Below are 14,344 nucleotides of genomic sequence, written 5' to 3' on the forward strand. Positions count from 1 at the left end.
GTCGGCATCCCTAATGATGTCGACTTGCCCCAGGCCCACTTACTGTTCTGTAGTTTAAGCTTAGTGATGGCAAAGAGGGGTGTGACTCGCCACTGGGGATTGAGGGACTGCCCGACATTACAGGAGTGGAAAAGAGGAATGTATATGATGGCTGAGAAAGTCACATACTCCAGCAGAGGTTGCCCCCGAAGGTTCCGGAAAGTGTGGAGGAAATGGATCTCTTAATACTCCCTCGAAGAGGTACTAGAAGAGAAACAATAGATTGAGAGGGGGCAAAGAGATAGCCACTGGGTTTATGCAGATCATGAGAAGGTATGCATCCTCGTGGGCTTTTTTTAAATCCATGTGATGCTATTTTTTAAACCTTCAAAACAACAAAAATATATATATATATATATATTCCACCATGTCATGTCATTCCATTCCATTGTCTGACACATCCCCCCACACGGATATTGTTGGGTCTGGAGTAGCCATCAGGATCCTTCGCTCTAAAATCCAAAAATCTCACTTTTCCTACCCTGCTTCTGTAGTGGTTCATTCCATGGATGGCACTCACACAAAGTTTTTGTTTTGTTTTTTAAACACATAGAAGCCATATCCATGACATCTGTGTCAAATTTAGTTTCCAGCGTGTGTCTGCTAGCAGAGATGGATTCCCATATCTTACTGGGTTTGTCTATTAGTGGATTTTGCTGAAACCAAGTTCAATTGGTTAACATCACAGCATTTGTCAAACGCTTCATACCTCTCATGATACCCTAAAGCACTTCTGGGTAGTTGAATAACGTAGTAGTGATGTATAATTAGTAGAGTGTTAGCTTATAGTTTAGCAAGTTTAGTGTTGCAGACGAGATTTGAAGGTGTGCTTCAATCTAGTTGCAGTTACCTTTTAGTAGTACTTTAGCATGAAAATGAAAGAAATATAGGATCTCCGTTTACATACATCATATATATATATATATATATATATATATATATATATATATATATATATATATATATATATATATATTTATATATTCACTGAAAAAACCATAGGTTTCACACATGTTATAGTTAGCGGAAATTTTACTGATAAAAAACCAATGAAATTCCCCCGTTATAGTTAGTGCAGGCAACTATAACTCACGCGACCGCAATCCTCTGCTGATGCTAATACTGTATTTAGACACTTATTTGCCCAGGTCTTCTTCCATACATTTTTAGCTATACATATATTACAAATATTTTTTTTTCATAAAGACACATATGTCATCAGCAGAAGATTGCGGTCGCGTGAGTTATAGTTGCCTGCACTAACTATAACGGGGGAATTTCATTGGTTTTTTATCAGTAAAATTTCCGCTAACTATAACATGTGTGAAACCTATGGTTTTTTCAGTGAATTTGCAAGGTTTTTTAAATGCTAATTCCTAACTATAACGTGTGTGAAACCTATGGTTTTTTCAGTGAATTTGTACGGTTTTTTAAATGCTAAGTTACTTTACGCCATTCGTGGCGTGCGCGCCCACTTAACGCAGTTCGTTCCGTGCGCGCACAGTAAGCATGCGGTGCGCTTCGCGCACCGCGCGCCCACTTTACGCAGTTAGTGCCGTGCACGCACGGTGGGCACGCGGTGCGCTACGCGCACCGCGTGCCCACGTTACGCTAGATGGGCCATGTACGCACGATGCGCTTCGTGCACCGTGCGCACATGGAGGACATATGATGCACTTCGTTTTGAAAGGTAATATTTTAATTTTTCGTAATTTTTATAAGCCATGCACAAATGGTGCGCACACGGGGTGGACAGAGTGTGGATAATTTTTTTTTTAATTTTTTTTTTTTTTAAATATTATAGTTTTTCTCATCGGTTATAAGCCATGCACAATTGGTGGACTTCGGCCACCAATTGCACACGGGGTAGGGAAAGTGTGGATAATTTTTTTTTTATATCATTTTTTACCGTACGCGTACGGTAAGCATAATCGGCGAAATTAGCGAAAAAAAAAAAATTCCGTTTTTGGTCTTGGGGGATCATTGGGGGCTCACTCAACATGGCTAGGTGTGTGGGAGCTGTCTAAACAGCCCCTTTACATGTTTTTGTGCTTTGTATTTTCATCATCACTCTCAGTGCGAGAGAGAAAATGGCGGCCGCCGCTTCCTGGTTTCGGCCGATTCGAATGTTTACTAAGATCTAAGAGCCAATCAGAATCGCGCTCGCGCACGCCACCGTACGCGTACGGTAAGCGTACCGTAAGCGCACCGTAAGCTGGCTCAGATATATATATTGATTTAAAGGCTATTTTCTCAGAATCTACTGAACAGATTTACACCAAACCTACAAAAGGCACTTCCTTGACCCGAGGACTACCTCTCTGCCAAATTTCAAGTAATTCTGTTCAGCCGTTCGGGCTGTAGCCCTGTCTAAAGGTCCTATGGAAAAATGCATGGGAAAAACGCGTTTTGGGACCCCCCTTTTATCTCAGCCCCCGCTTGACGAATCCCCCCGAGACTTTCAGGGTAGGAGCGGAGCGTAGCGCCCCACCTATTTTGAAAAATTCGCGAGGATTCGTCGACCGGCGCCAAAGTTATTCAAAATAGAATGTTGCGGATTTCCTATGGAAACGTGGTCCTAACTATAACTACCTACTGACGACCGCCAGTAGGTAATATATATATATATATATATATATATATATATATATATATGCAGAGACTCTGGGTAGTTCCCAAGTTTAGGTGGAGAGCGGCTCCTCTATACAGCAACCTACAACACCAGCAACACTCAATCTCCTCACCTCAAATGTCTGTTTTACTAGAGGTTTTTTAGGCGCAGGATTGGTAGAGTGCCATCCACGCAGAACTGTAAAAGCCTTCTACCACTCCAGGCACAATATTACAGCTTTGGATTGGTAAAATGCCATCGAAGACAACCTGGATTGAATAAAAGCAACCCTTGACACGTGTTTCGCTATCATTACAGCTCTGCAGAGAGGTTTAGCTTTGTCTAGACAAAAGGGAGCACCCAGTATAAGTTAAAACAATACAATTTCAGGCACAAAACTTTCCACAAAAAATAACAAGCATTTACAATGCAATGGTCTCGGCATTTGTAAAGTTAGAGCTATTGGCATTGCTCAGGACATTATTTTTGTTTATGTTTTTTGTTTTTAAAACATTTAAAGAAACGGCATTGTCATGAGCAATGCCAATAGCTCTAACTTTAACAATGCCGAAAAGAAACAACATGGACTCATACAGCACCTTAAAATGAGACTGCTTTAATTCTCTTGATCTACTAATACTTAGACTATCCTATCACAACTGCTGTAAATCAAGAAATAATAGCAATTAATATATGTTTCTACACTGTCAACTTCCATTAGTCCTACAGCTTAACTGTCTATTGTTTTGATTGTCTTTACTAAAAATGCAATAAAAAATTATTGGAGGAGTGGGGGGGTTTAAGACATTGAAACATATAAATACAAATGCACCAAAATATTATATCATCATTAATAATATTCCAAAATATCTCTTTGTAACACTACTCACGGACTGTAAAACATTCTTAACTCTAAAAAAATATTCAGATTATTATTTTAAAATTCATTATCCCTAGAGTCTATATTCCATTCAGGACATACTGACTGCAATAGACATAAACTAGACTAGCTGCACCTCTAGCATCTATACAGAATGTGTAAGAACTTCTGTTACGATCATACAAAGAACAGGTGCAAGCCAGCTCATGTCCCTTATATCTCGTGTAAAGGAATAAAAGGAATTAATTTCTACAAAAAGAAATATTTTTGTGGAAGGTGCACATCACAGTAGACATTATACTAGGTCCATGCTTTTTCTTAAATAACCAACCCAGAGCACTTCATCCAGTGCATGCATAATTAGAAGTAATAAGCAAGTCAACATCTGACTCTTATGATTTCTCCAATTAGCAGACTTATTAACCTCTGCTATTTAACCAATCATCACTGATCAAACCATATCCTTTCACATCTGATCCCTGCCCATGATCAGTCATGAAAATTGTTTTGTGCACTAGGAAACCTATGGGCTGCCAAGGCCTGACAGGAGATAATCCTCAGTTCAGCCCTGGTTGTCATAAAATGGTGTCCTGACTGTATACAGTGCAGGGCACATAGGCGTGCTCCGATAGTTGCAATTCTTCCCCTATGCGAAGGAGTATCACAGATTCACCATCAAGCAAACAGCAGTGCTTTAACAGGCTATGCCAAATAAAGCAGACAATAGAATCACTCCATAATTTACATTTAACACTCTATTAGAAAGGAGGACACATCTATTGCTCCAAATATCACAACCTAGCTCACCTAATCAAATTTTATTTCCAAACTGAGCCTTACCGTAGGAATTTTATTTGCCAGTCCTTCTTACGTTCATAAATCAAAGTGAGATGACTATGATAATCAGTATTTCCAAAAGATTAAAAGTGGTTGCATTAAAAAGAACCACGCTACCATTAAAAAGCTGCACATGCAGCCAAAAATCTTCTCTACAAAACAATTCCATTTGAGACACAGCTACAAAAGCCGCGGAGTGATCCATTGTTAGCTGAATAAGTGCACAGAGCAGCCAAACACAGCACATTTCCTAACTGGGTTAACAAAAGAGATTACCACTTGTTTACATTCCCAACACACATCCCAGTGAACATCACACGTGGCGCAGCAGAGACTGGAAAACACGTTTTAAAGGTTACACCATATCTACCCGAGCTAGGGAGTGTTGGCATGGCCTTTTAAATGCAAACTAAGGGATACCCTCCCCAAGTCCATCTTCTGAATGGGACAAAGAATGACAGTATTTTTACAAATAAAAGTAAGCTGTTCCCAATGTTCGTTTCCAAGGATAAAGTGCAATCTTGTCTAGGGAGGGAGCTCAGCACTTCGTTACCTGGGTTATGTCATGCATTTAAAAACATATTTCCAGTTTTGTACTTATGTTGTTTGTAAAACATCTGATATTTAAGTGATTTCGACAATAATGCCCTTTCACACAGGTAAATGAAAAAATAATAAAAGGTGTAGGCACAGTAAACAAAAACTATGAAAAGAACACAATGCAAAGCATGTAAGGTTTCTGCAATGTGGGTTGCTCTTTAAAAAGGTTTGTAATGTCATACTAACCAGGTCTCATAGGCGGGTATTTTGTGCTGATCTATTCTCTATCCTGTTGCTGAAAGCCTTTTCTCTGATTTTACCATCATAAATGTGCTACAAAATTAGCCATTTCCATTTCTTGACACATAATTTAGTGAACCCTGCCTCATAATTTGGCCCTCCACTGCTGCACAATTCGAGTAGCCCTCCTTATACGGCTTAAGCTCATGTACATCCCTTATGGAACTAACTTTAACGCTCAAAAGACTTAATTTAATAGTGGCATGCCAGCTCTAATGCCCCACCACCCCCAACCACATCTTAAAACTACAGACCTAAAATATAATCCCAATGACTGAAAAAAACAGCCAAATACTTCAGCTTCATGTTGGACAGCTCCCTCAGTAAGCATGCTAGATTTCAAGTGAAGCTGCTGCATGACCACATCAACATCTGGTTCTTCATACTCAAACATGACTTCAGAGATTCTTTATAGGCACAGGTGATCTCTCAAGTAAATGGTACTGCTTTAATAGCAAGACAACCCAAGTCCTGAACGAAAGCTCTCAAAGCCATCCTCCACTGAGAAGCCATGCTGCTAAACACCCACACCAAAAAATGTAAAGGAATTCCTCTAGTTCTTAGCTCCCTGAAGGATTTAACATTTTAATCTCGCTCCACTTAAAACACCTTGTCTCGCATGAAAAGCAATATACCCAAATCTCCCTCCGCACCCAAAAAATCGAAACCATCCAGTAAAACCAAAGCCTGAGATATAAATCTAAATTGCCTCTCAATATGTCTCGTTTTAATAAAATGCCCACCAAACACTTCCTCAGGGAAGGCACCTAGTGTCAGGAATGCCCATCCAACTCATCAATAGCGTATTTGTTACTGTAAAAGTTAAAAGGTAATCTAAGGGCTCTCATGCTAAACCAGCCCTTGTATAGCTAAATGTGTTCATGCCAATAAACTCACTATTGTCTCAAAAGCACACAACTTGTCCATTATATCACTACTAGAAACGTCAGATCAAGTTCTGATAACTACATACGAATTCCCTGTCTCATTCATGCACTAACTAGACACTGGCAACATACTGCTTAGTACAAGAGAATACATTGTATGTACCTTGCTATTGTACTACTACTCTCCGTATGTTCAATAACGGACACCTACGAATATAGATCTCTCAAAAGCCCTACAATTATACTAATGCCAACCACGAATATATACAGCTATAGCTTTCCCAATTACTGTACTTATTGTGCCACAGCCCTCTCACCTGCAGATGTTGAGCAAGTTCTTAGCCCTTTACCCTTTGTTGTAGTATGGCAAAACCTCTAAAATACATACCGTTTCCTATAAAGACAGCAATTACTATACATTTGTACAGGCTATTACAAAAAGCGTACAAGTTGGTCACACTACTCCAAGAGACAGTGAATCAACAGACTAGTGTAGTTCAACCTGGAATGACGCTTCGCGGTCTCTCCAGTGAGATGCGAGCGTTAGTCACCATCGTTTGAGTTAGACAATAGGTAAAAGTCTTACAAAGACGACAATGCAGGGACCTCCGAGGCCTACATCTTCACCCCCCGAACACTGAAGCACCTCGAGCGGCAGCACGGGTTAAGGCTAAGCGGGTGCCTTAGACCATTGGAAAGCTGGGAGTCGGGGGGACCTTGGGGGTAATTGCGGGGAGCAGAAGTCAATCAAAACCCTAGTACAAAGTTAGCAGATAAGAAAGTAAATATCTTTATTACTCGGGCCCTCAGTTGGCCACCAGGAGCAGCTCCGTCAGCAGGACAACGGCCGAGCTTTAACAGTGGGACTACAGCGAGCCCTCCTCAACATTCCACGGCACGAGACCCGGAGCTCGCGGACACAGCCGGGCGCTTCTGAATACAATACAACACCAGGCCGGGTGGCTCGCGGGTGGCGGATCGCGCCACAAAGGCAGCTGCGTGGCTAAGCCGGACACCAGTCAGTCGTGGCCTGCCTTGAGATGAGTACTTACTCACCAGCATTAGTCCCATTCAAGGGAGACGCCAGTGTCTTCAGGCTGGCCTCAGGCCTGTGCGCTGGCTCACTCGTACGGGCGGGCAGGCTGGGCCCCGGGCCGCAGGTTTCCACACAGAATAGTCAGTCACTCAGCATTCCCGTCGCTGGAACCCGCCCACTGACGGAAGGCGGGCAGAGTAGCCAGGCCTGAAATCCAAGACAAGCACGATTCACCTTGGAAAGACGCCCAAACATGTGCAAGTTTTACCAAAACAAGCCCAACGATAGGTACGAGGGAAGCCAAGGACAGTATAAAAACGACTTTACTTTCCGGCTAAAGTACTAACAAAGATACTCACCATGCAGTATAAACTCGATTCGCTGTGCTTTGTAGCTCAGTTGAAGGTTCTACCGAAAACCGCCAAAGAGAGGAGCAAAAACCGTGCATTGAACAAGGTGTAGGTGCCCTGGAGAAACGTCTCTATTTTTACATTCTACATTTATTCACGTTACCCTTTAAAATGCGTTTGGACTTGATTTTACTAATTTTTATTTGTGATGAACTTGATTGGATTCGTGATGATCTGTAATGGAGCCAGTGCTGTCTGAGCTTGCCGAATTTAAAGTTTCACTCTTACCTAGTAACGAAGTCGGATTCCAGGCACGAGTTCTAAACAGAGCAGCAGCCGGACGCAGGGGGAGCGGACGATCACACCACTGCCTTTCTCCGAGGCAGAGCAGAAATGCCTCGGAGAAACGCAGCGTCATTTTCGGATTCGGGGGCGTGTTTTGCTGTTGTCTCCTCCCTGAGACTTTTCGCAAAAAACACGCCCCCCGATCCGAAAAAGACGGGGCTTCAACGGAGTGACTGACCTGTTCTCCAGTGGCTGGCCAGCATTCAAGAGGCCAGCCAATGGAGAACAGAGGAGAAGAGGGGCGGGTGCAAGCCCCTCTTCTCCAAGACATTAAATCTCCGGACTTCCGGTCTGCCGACCGGATGGTCCCGAGACCTAAAAAGTTCATCTACCTCAACTCCTTCTTGAAAGTGTTTGGGGTGATCTGCAAACTGGGGGCTGAGAAAAAAGATGGGGGGTCCCAAAACAAAAAATCCCCATGCATTTTCCATAGACTTCTTTTGTTACAAGTCCGTTCAGCAGTTTTTGAGATATTAATTAAGATAGTTGGAAGGTTGGGCTCTCAAGAGTGGGAGACTCTCGCAGAAGCACCAATTTAAAAATAGAGCGTTCCAATTGGCCCAGGGATCTCAATTGGGCCATCTCGCTCCAGTGGAAGCCAGACCTCCGTGAGCGCTCTGATTGGCTGCCAGCAACAAGAGAAAATAGTCATTTGCAGCCATTACAGGACTAGGGGATTAGAGCCCTGCAGTTCTAAAAAAAAAAAAAAAAAAAAAAAAAAACACACATACAAAATAGACAATTGAGGGTAGGTAAGAAGAAGAGGAGAGGGACCTGGGAGATGGGATCCCAAGGCCTGGCCCTATGGCCAACACCCTACTGCACACAGTAAAAGGTCATGCTCAGCGTGGGGTTGGCTGTATGGGAGGGTCAGTAATGCACGGCAGGGGGTTGCATTTACATATGGTATTTAAGTATTACTTTGTTTAAAAAGAAACTAGAAGTTCACTGAAAAAAAACAAAGGGTAAAGTAATGTTATAGTTAGGTATGATAAAAGAATCTCTTTTTTTGTTATTCTGAAAATCATTAGAAATTCACTGGGAAGCCTGCTTCGCCTACTGCTGTCCCGCTGTCCCACTGCTTTGGGGAAACTGCCTCCTGTGTTTTTGAGCCCTGGTGGGACTGGTGTCCCAGGGCTAACTCACGCCAGCAACAACAGAACATCTGCACCTCTGGCAGGGAACTGCTAGTCCCAGTGTGCACTGCGTCCATCACAGGTGCCGCTAGCGAGGGGGAGGCACTGAACTCACATCGCGCATTAAGCGCTGCCTCCCCCCGCGCGGGACCCTGCTGTCCCGCTGCTTTGGGGAAACTGTCTCCTGTGTTTTTGAGCCCTGGTGGGACTGGTGTCCCAGGGCTAACTCACGCCAACAACAACAGAACCTCTGCGACATCCGCAACTCTGGCAGGGGACTGCTAGTCCCAGTGTGCACTGCATCCATCACAGGCACCACTAGCGAGGGGGAGGGGCTGAACTCACATTGCGCATAAAGCGTTGCCTCTCCCCCCACGGGCCCGTCCTTGCCCGTCCCTGACCAGAGATGGCCCGACTATACCCTTTTCATCTGTCAGCAGCCAACTAAGTACATATCAGTAGACTGCATCCTGCCTCAAAGTAAGAGACGATTATTGAACAGCCGGGGTGGGACTTGAGACGGAGCTTGTGCTCAGAAGTGCTTAGAGTGTTGTGTAGCGGTATCAAGACCTTGCAACTGCTTTGTGTCCTGTGTTGTGCCAGCAGTGGTGGGTGAGGCTCGCTTGGGTAAGCCCATCTTGCAAGCAGGTCATGGGGAAAAGGAAGGACCCCCCCCCCCCCCCCTACGGGTTTATCCCTGACCATATCCAAGGGTAATATGGACTCTTTTCTAATAAAGGAAGTGGGAGCAATCACAAGAGAAATATCAAAAGAAGAGAGACGACTCTCACTGGGCAGTACTGGATCATCAGCGCTGACAATAGAAGGGGACCCGGCACTGGCACCTGGAAATGTGGATGGAAATAGAGCAGGAACTACTTGGAGCCAGAGGGAGGGGGAGAAAGTAGAAGAGATTTGCAACGTAAATGAGAGTCCCAGAACTTTGGGGGTCTTTGAAGGATTTCTTAAGTGAACTATCAAACTCAATCACTGACATTAAGGTAGCTCTGTCGAACATTAAGAAAGCCATGTCCCCGGATGTTCAGTCCAGGCAGGATGATGTATCCAATTACCTGCCAACAACAAACAGGCTTGAATATTATGCCACACACAGATAGGCTCTGAGTCCCAGATCCCTTCAGTGGCCACGGATAAAACAGGGCAGGGGGGACGGGGGATGTTGAGGGATGGCCAGCTGATCCAACATAGCAGGGATTCGAATGAAAGAGGTGATGGGGGGGGGGGGGGGATCTCATCACCGGGGGCGGCGAGCTAGTGGCGCCGCTCAATTAGCCCATAACACACGGAATTTGCCAGTCATAGACCTCCCACCCGCATGTTGACCGTACACGGTGGTATTAGCGGGGGTACCAGAGCATGATAGTTCACAGGAAGAATCTAGCCTCCAGTTGATAAATAAGGCTACTCACTGGTAAGGAAAACATTTTGGGTTTAATGGCTCAGACCACAGACATGTGTGGATTAGCAGGTCTAAGAAAATATTCAAAGGGGATTGCATGATTGTCATGCTGAGGCACCCTTCAATGGCCCAGAAGATTTTGTTTTCATCTTCGCAAACATTTATGGCAGACTCTGGGATTAAACCAGTACCATTGGGTTTCTTTTATCCAAATTCTTATTCCCCCACGGTGTCGCTACACAGGAAGCGGGTCCGAGTCGGAGAGGGGGACCATTGCAGTTAAGAAATGCTTTCGCACCATCAAGGGACATGAACGACATAGATTGACTTGCAGAGGGAGCGAGCGTGGTAAGATTGGAGGGCATTCAGGTAACACACACCAAGGCCCAAAGGGGGAGGGAGGTGGCTGATGATGGGGGAACCACTGACACCCACGATGAATATAGGGACCCAAGGGAAAGCAGGTCTCCCAGCACAGCTGGGGATAATAGCGATGCTCAAATGGGGGTTGTGGGGCGCACACCTTCTTCTCATTTTTATATAAATTTTAATTGTGTATCTAGTGGTCCTGGTTGGCGTGCTCATCGGTAAAATGCCTAACCCAACAGGCATCTGAATTTGAACAACATGTATAGGGAGGGGCACTGTCATGCCCCCATCCGACCGCACAACTGGATTGCGCCTCTTTGGCTAACAGTTCATGTTTTTCATCCGTTTTTAATCCAATATTTAACCATATAAACCATACTTTATGTATTTTTCCTTTCATTTCACATTTTTAATCCACACGCGGGACGTTGTGCTATTTTCAAAACTTCTGATGTAAAAGCTGTGCCCATCCGGACCTCTTGCTCAAACACGACAAGTGCAGGAATTCATTCAAAGCAGCGTTTATTTTAAAAGACCAATGCATTTCGGGCCCCAAAAAAAACATAACTAATAGTGATAACGATGAATTCAAAACAATAGCAACCATGTTTCGTTTTTTGGGAATAAGGCACTATGGGTAATGCAGTGCGTTTTGACCTGTAGACACTATTGCGAATGTTTTTACGGCGGGAAAAAGATAATTAACGCCTTAATTAGGAGGTGTGGTCGTGAGAGGCTTGGGCTTAAATAAGGGTTGGACTAAAGGTTGCATAAACACTTATTGTAATCAAGATGGAGACGCATTAGCGCGAGTGTTTGAAGCAGGTATGTGAATCTATCGGCTTGATAACCGGGTTGATGGTTGTGAGAAGAATGTTACGTTTAGTTAAACTGACGAATGAATGTGGGGTAGTTGATTGTTAGCGTTTATGGGTGAATACGAGAGTTGTAAATTAGAGTTGAGTTTACTTTATGAAAGGGAGTGCTTGTGTGTGATAATTACGAGAGAATGGGGAGAGACGGCATCGTAACAAATCTGGAAGTATGACTGTTAGTATGTGAGTGTAGTTGTGAGCGGTTGGGTGATTAGCATGAGGAGTGTAAGGATGCACGTGGAGAAAGCAGGGGTTATGCTGGTGGTGAAGGCTTGAAGAATGTATTCGTTAGTTAGTCGGGTGATTAGTATGATTAGTATGAGGATTGTAAGGTTATTAGAGGAGAGAGCAGGGGTCATGTTGGGGGTGAGGGTTTGATTAACATATTTGTTGAACAGTTTAAGTATACCAAGCAGGAAATGAGGAAAATGGTTCATTCAAATGTACATTATATCCAGAAGAGGGGTGAATAAGTTTTGTACAGAAGGGAAGGGATTGTTGGGAATTCGGTAGGGAGGAAAATTAGCTTTTCATGTAGACAGGGGTAACATCTAAATCGTTTCCCGTAAGGGGTTAAATGAAAGCAAAAAATGAGATACGCAATTAATGTTAAGTGCATTGACTCATGGCAATGATGTTAGATGTTAAGCATTATGATGATGGTAATGAATGTTCGTTTTATTGTTATTTCTAGCGCACCCTGATGAAGGGCACTTGGGGCCCGAAATGCATTGGTCTTTTAAAATAAACGCTGCTTTGAATGAATTCCTGCACTTGTCGTGTTTGAGCAAGAGGTCCGGATGGGCACAGCTTTTACATCAGAAGTTTTGAAAATAGCACAACGTCCCGCGTGTGGATTAAAAATGTGAAATGAAAGGAAAAATACATAAAGTATGGTTTATATGGTTAAATATTGGATTAAAAACGGATGAAAAACATGAACTGTTAGCCAAAGAGGCGCAATCCAGTTGTGCGGTCGGATGGGGGCATGACAGTGCCCCTCCCGATAATAGCGATGCCTCAGGCCCTCAGGTGAGGCGAAATCTGGATGACTTAAAACCTATTTCGTGGAACGTGGCAGGTTTGGCGAGTAAGTTTCAGGATGAACAGTGGCTCCGTTATATTGGAAGGTTTGACACAATAGCCATCCAGGAAACATGGGAGCCAGTAAATACCTTCTTTTAAAAGGGTATACAACTTGTTTCTGTCCAGCAAGAAGGTCTAATGCAAGGAGAGCCAGCGGGGGCCTAATCATGTTTGTAGATTTAAAGACACCGGGGGAGGTGGAAGTTGATCCCATGGGAGTCGGAAGTAGTACAGGGTCTAACATTTGCTAGCATGAACTACCGTTTGGCATTTATTCATTTTTATAATGCTCAGCAAAACCCGCAGGAATCAAAACCCTTTGAGGAATTAAGCATTTGCTTAAGGAAATTACAAGCCGTAGCACGTGTCCATGCACACTTAATATTAGTGGGAGATTTTAATTGCCACCGGTGTCCTAACTTGAGGGTGACTGAGTGTGATTGGCAGGCATGTACACTAAACAAAGGACCACACATGGAGCACACCAAGTCAGGAAGGGATTGGAGTATGCTTCTAAATTCCTTTGGGCTGACCCATACAATGGATTTGATTGTCGGACACCCAGATACACCTGTGCCCCCCACGTATAAGGGTAGAGGTTGCGCGTCATTTATTGATTTTATTTTTGTCTCCCATACAGTGAGGAGATTAATTACCAGTTTTAATAATAGGCATAGTATATTCAGTGACCATAATCTGGTAACTGTCACTTGTTGCTCTACAACAGCATTTGGTGTTGCACAGTCTGACGGGGGGGGATTGATCTTGCAACGGATCAAGGAGGACGGCTGAGATGGGCACAGGTTGACACCGTTGCTTTTAACAAATCCCTTTTTAGGAGAGGTCAGCAGGCTATACAGAACTGTTTATATCTAGACAGGATTTACTTCAGACATATACAGCTATTGCGCAGTCAGTGGATAGCCTTTTAAAAGCACCTGCACCCACACGCCTCAGGGACATACCAAGATGATTTGATGGGCGGTGCTCAAAGGCCCTTAGAGTCCTAAAGATGGCACTTAAACAATCACCGAGAGATAAAGGGTGGATCATGACTTGCAGTAAAGTGTACAAACAGGCAGTTAGGACTCAGAAACGCCAACTTCAAGTGAAGGCTTGGGAAGATCTAGAAGAGGCCACTGAGCTTAAGGATTCCACCCGATTTTGGAAGGTTATAAACAGGCCCTGTTTTAAAGATTCAAATAATCCATGTCTGACCCATAATATTTTACCTGAGCAATGGCCGGCTCATTATGAGAGCCTGTATAATCAGCCCCTGAGAGGAGACGAGCCACAGTTCAGATTGAGGCTCAGAGAACTGGCGTTATTTCTTTTACTCTAGATGAGGTGAGATTAGGAATAGATTGCCTCATGCGGAATAAAGCCCCGGGACCAGACGGGATCCCACCTGATCTATTCCACAGTAATCCAGAGGTATGGGCACCAATCCTGGTGAGGGTAATAAATGCATTGCAACTGAGATGCCTCCCTCACTGTCCACGGCAACCATTGTCCCGATATTCAAGAAAGGGGATAGGAATAGTCCACACTGTTATCGCCCAATATCCCTCATTGACGTAACAGCAAAGGTTTTGGGTAGAGTGATGTTGAATAGGTTGTCTGACTGGGCAGA

At 43.8% G+C, this 14,344-nt stretch overlaps 1 protein-coding gene and 1 long non-coding RNA gene across 10 annotated transcripts in view; one reads left to right on the forward strand and one right to left on the reverse strand.

Moving 5' to 3' along the window:
• SEC24C (SEC24 homolog C, COPII component) overlaps nt 1-14,344 on the reverse strand; it is a 1,178,749-nt gene that overhangs the window by 1,143,105 nt on the left and 21,300 nt on the right. The gene's annotated exons all lie outside the window — the stretch shown is intronic.
• On the forward strand, nt 11,385-12,489 carry LOC146867080 (uncharacterized). Its single transcript, XR_014966061.1, has 2 exons — nt 11,385-11,575; nt 12,320-12,489. It is a non-coding gene; the product is annotated as an uncharacterized LOC146867080 (long non-coding RNA).

Source organism: Triturus cristatus, chromosome 1_2, assembly GCF_964204655.1.
Source record: "Triturus cristatus chromosome 1_2, aTriCri1.1, whole genome shotgun sequence".
NCBI classification, from domain to species: Eukaryota; Metazoa; Chordata; class Amphibia; order Caudata; family Salamandridae; genus Triturus; species Triturus cristatus.